General features: G+C 47.0%; 1 protein-coding gene across 2 annotated transcripts in view; it reads left to right on the plus strand.

Moving 5' to 3' along the window:
• The first annotated feature begins 1,134 nt into the window (after positions 1 to 1,134).
• LOC125917517 (high mobility group protein B1) overlaps positions 1,135 to 4,894 on the plus strand; it is a 9,770-nt gene continuing 6,010 nt past the window's right edge. Inside the window, exon 1 of one of the 2 annotated variants that reach the window (XM_049623702.1) lies at positions 1,135 to 1,169. The gene's annotated coding sequence lies outside the window, so the exon portion shown is untranslated. Of the gene's footprint in view, positions 1,170 to 4,310; positions 4,457 to 4,894 lie in introns of those variants that run through there. The other variant, XM_049623700.1, reaches the window with a different exon arrangement.

The following is a 4,894-nucleotide window of genomic DNA, read 5'->3' on the forward strand; positions in this document are numbered from 1 at the left end:
TGCAAGCCACATTCAGACAGAAAACTCTGGCTGGGGCAGAAATACTTAAGCAACTCGGGACCAGCTTGGGCTTCTCCACGCACTGACAAATGTAACACCACCTCTCGGCCCCCTGCCTCTGGTCTTGCTTTGTGCCTATCCCGTAACATCCTTTCGAATTAGAGAAGGTTTCACTAGTCCTAAGAGTGGGGGCAACGGAGCACAGGCCTTAGGGGCTACCAGAAGTCCATGTGCGTGGGGGTGGGGGGTGGAGGAGGGCACTTGGAACTCAGTGTCCTAGCTCGGAGTCCAAACTTCACAAACCTGTGCTCTTCTTTTCCTGATTTCCTCTCTCCTTTGTTTTAAGCACCCTTGAAGAGAAAAGCTTTTTAAGTATGTATGACCCGTAGTATGGTTGACCTCATCCGACATTTTGGTTTACTGTTTCTACTCCTTTTCAGAACCTGGCCCTTGTCGAGAAGCGAAACAACAGGACAATTCACATAGCTTGACTTTAGGACTCACTGCATTGGGGGAGGAATTAATATCCTTCAGCCAAAGACTTAACAGCCCCGTCTGCATTTTGTATTTTTTTACATTAGAGTTAAGTTTCAAATGTCTGTTGGAAGCAACCTTTGGGCAGACATTCTTGCAGTTTTCTGTGATAAATTCTTATTTGGCTTGCCATAGTCCACTGTATCCAACAAGGAATAACCTTGGCCGAGTTGGAAACTGTTAACTGCTAAAAATGTGTGTGTTTGTCTAAATTTGAGATCCCCTCCAGCCCCCCCAGTCCCATCTTCCCCATGTTAAGTTATAAAACTGAGATGCGGGGGCACCTGGGTGACTCAGTGAAGCGTCCCACTTCGGCTCAGGTCGTGATCTTGTGGTTCATGAGTTCGAGCTCCGATTCCCCCATCGGGCTAGCTGCTGTCAGCGCAGAGCCCGCTTCGGATCCTCTGCCCCCCTCTCTCTCTCTGCCCCTCCCCTGCTTGCGTGCACTCTCTCTCCCTCTCAAAAACAAATCAACATTTAACAAAAAATGATGATGCAGTTGGCATGTATCCTCACTTTTAGTATCCTAACATTTACTTATTACTTATTACTCTATTTTCCTGCCTTCTGATTTAGAGAGACCCCAAATGCTTATCTCCAAAGATGGAAGAGGAAGATTAAAACAATAATTTGCAGTAAGTACTCTTTCAGCTGTTAATTCGTTTATTCAACAGACTTTATTTGGTGCTTGCCCGATGCCAGGCACCCTGGTAGGTGCTTGGGATACAAAGATAAGCTAGGGTGCCTGCCTTTAAGGGATGCAGTACAGTCGGACAAGCAGACCCATAACTGGATAAGCACACTTGTGAACACGATAAATAATGCACAGAATATTATGGGATCGCAGAAGAGAGGCCCGTCACCTATCCTGTAGAGGAGATTGAGGCAGGCTTCAGGAAGGCTGTAAACTGTATTAGGGAAGGTCTGCAGTTCAGTTAGCTAAATGAGGTGTGGGAGAGAGCATTCAGGCTTTTTGAATTAGGTATCTTTGTAATTTAAGATCAAACACCCAAGAACTCTAACGTACACGATATGCCACTTTGTGGCCAGTGATTCATGTTGAGGAAGGAAGGGGTCTACCTTCATGAATCAGTGAACATCAAGGTTGCAGGATTAGAGCTAGAAGTTGTAGGCTTTCTCGAAAAGCTTCTTTCCTTGTTTGTTATGCCTTTCCCTCCCTATATAATGGAAAAACAAACATGAGAAATGTTGTGCCTGTAAGTGGAGGTTTTTATATTCCTCTGACCTGGCCTCTGTTACACTTGGGAATATATAAAGGCATCTTCACTAGAATGGATGAAGGTTAGTGTTTGAGTCTAGGATTGAAATAAAAAGACTTCATTAGATTTGCAACCACTGCCCTCATAAAATTAAAAATCATAAAGAAAAACTCCAAGTTAACTGTACTTGATGCTTTCTAAATCATGGGTTTGAAGGGATGAGCATGACACAATTTGAAACCTTTGAAAGAAAAGTTTAATCTTTCCAACAACCCTGTGACCACCTCCATTTTATACTGAGAGAATTGAAGAAGCAACAAAGAGGTTAAAAAACTTGCCTAAAACACTCATTATGATGAGCACTGAGTGTTGTATGTATGTGATGAGTCACTCAATTCTACTCCTGAAACCAATGTTGTCCTGTATGTTAGCTAACTAGAATTTAAATAAACACCTGAAGGGAAAAAAAAACTTGCCTAAGATTATAAAGTTGGTAAGTAGCAGAGCTGGGATTTGAACCCAGGTCTCTATTTAAATCTAGTGCCTATCACTCACCACACCGTCCTGCTGAAATCGAAACCTGTGTGGGCCCGTACTTTCCTGCAGTTCTGTGACCATGAATTTAGCCTGGCAGGAGTTAGCTATTACAGAAAACTGGTAAAAATCGTGTCGTTGGGACAGGGCAAATCCAACATTGCTCCTGAAAAATGCCGATAGTGCTATCTTCAAATAATAGTCAGATTTTGATATCATGGACGCCGTTTAAAATGTAGACAATTTTTATCAATATTTTGTAATATAGGCCCCGAGAAGGTAAAGCAGAATTGAGGTAGATATGTAGATTTGAATGGATCGCAAAATGTGATTCATAGAGAAAGTAGACAAGGGTAAATATGTGTGAAAATAACAAAATAAAAGTTACCTTTAGATGTTTGCTTTTTAAATATTGCATGTACGTTATGCTAGTTTATATATTAACAGTATGCTGATTTTCACGTGCATTTGTATGTATTGTCCATTCCACAGGACTGTAATCCCTGAGACCAGCCTTTTTAAAAAGGTTATCTATAGGTCAGGAAAGGTTATCGAAGCCTATTCGTAAAGAGCCTAACAAATGGGAGCAAACGCATTAGCTTATGGATGCTTAGAGTGGATATAAGAAATGAAATTAACATAAGAAAATGATTTGTTTTAACTTAGATCTATCACATTTGGGAAGAATTGGCTGGTGGATTTAAAAGTGTATAAACATTCCATTAGAGGGTGAAAAAGGGGAAGTCTGTTATAACCGAATAGGGGTGTGGTCTGCATAGGCTAAGGAGGAATAGATAATAGTTTCATAAAAGACTGATAGAAGGATAGCCTTCAGAACTGGCCCGTGATAGCTAGTACATTTTCTTTACAGACGTAATAAGTATGTCTGTTAATACCAGCCAGCTTGGTGAGTTAGAGAAACCACAGCCTGTGGATTTGGGCATACGCACTCTCTGCCTGCATCTAATCCTCGGGTAACAATACACCTACAACTGCTGTAATCCTAGAGCAGTTACATGGATGCACTAAGTGGTGTGATGGGAGGGAAAGATAGCATCACAAGGATTCGTTTGATTATAACAGTAATCCACACCAAGTCAAAGAAAACAGCCAAACAGTTAAAAATGCGGTCTCTAATGAATTTGCTAATTCTAGCAGGCCCTCACGAACGGTTCCTGCTAGAGTACCCCGTATCAGAACGAGGGAGCTGTGCTTTAATTACATGGAATAATTATTTGATTTCCAGGAAGTTAAGACAGTGCTTTGTATTTACATAAAAAGTTCTAGACATGCTGGGAAACTCGATCAAACCAAGAGAAAGAGTGAAACTGAACGCCTGTTCAGGGAGTCAAGATTTCGGCTGCTCAGCAAGCTTGTCGTTCCGGCTTATGAGCCCAGAAAAGGGGTATTTTAAAACCGGCTGACTGGATCGTGTCACTTGGTTAGAGGAAAAGCCCTGCCCTTCCCGAGATCTAGAGGGTAACGCAACCATATGCTGTTGAGGGGCTCGAATCTTGGCTGCCTTCACCCCTCTGCACTAGCAGACACCCCAGTTTTCAGGGGACGCGATCTCGTACCGTCGCCCTCACTTTTGAAGGTCTGTTAAAATTCTGGGGCCTCTTAGCTCAGTGGCTTTGGAAGTGAGTTTGGGGTAAGAAGGGGGGGGGAGGCCTGTGAGTGTCTCTTTTGCCTGAGGAGTTGGAGACACTTGTGGAAAAGTCAGGCCCTTTTCGCCCCGGCGGCCGCTCCGGTGTGGGGCTGGCTTGGGTTAGACACATGCACACATACACCATAGAGCTCTGCTTTCCCGTAGCAGCTGCTGCCTCTGCCTCTGCCTCTCCCGCCTCAGCCTCTTTGCCCGGCATACACACACATTCAGATTTGCGCGCTGTTTCAATCCTTGATGACGTGTCCCCGGAGACAGCCAATAGCAAACGGGCTCTGGTCAGGACAATGGGAGGTATCGGGCCAATGAGCGAGCCCCGTGAGTTGGCGGTAGCCAATAGGAGCCGCGCTGGCTGGAGAGTAATGTTACAGAGCGGAGAGAGTGAGGAGGCTGCGTCTGGCTCCCGCTCTCACAGCCATTGCAGTACATTGAGCTCCATAGAGACAGCGCCGGGGCAAGTGAGAGCCAGACGGGCACTGGGCGACTCTGTGCCTCGCTGAGGGTGAGTCTGGGGCAGCGCCGCGGCGGGGAGAGCGCCTCCGGCAGCTCCCCACCCCGCGCGGTGGCCGGATCCCCGCGGCCGGGAGCCGGCGGGTCAGGATCCACACAAAGGCAAATGAGGGGGGACCGTGGGGGGAACTGCGCACGGAGCGAGCCTCTTCTCGGGCGCCGGGAGCCCTGCCCCGCGCCGGAACCCCGGCCCACAGGCTGCCTGAGGCGCTGCGAACCCCGAGCCCCGCGAGTTTCCACCCCCGGCGGCGTCCGCGCTGACTGGCGCAAAAAAATTTTTTTTAATTAAAAAAAATTTTTTTAACGTGTTTTCGGCCCCCGGGCCGAATGTTCGGGCGGCCGGCGTGCGCGGGGGGCGGCGGGCGGCGGGGCCGGCGGCGGGAGGGCAGGCGGGCGGGCGGGCAGGCGGGCAGGCGGCGGCGCTTCCACG

Source organism: Panthera uncia, unplaced genomic scaffold (assembly GCF_023721935.1).
Source record: "Panthera uncia isolate 11264 unplaced genomic scaffold, Puncia_PCG_1.0 HiC_scaffold_1952, whole genome shotgun sequence".
Classification (NCBI taxonomy): Eukaryota; Metazoa; Chordata; class Mammalia; order Carnivora; family Felidae; genus Panthera; species Panthera uncia.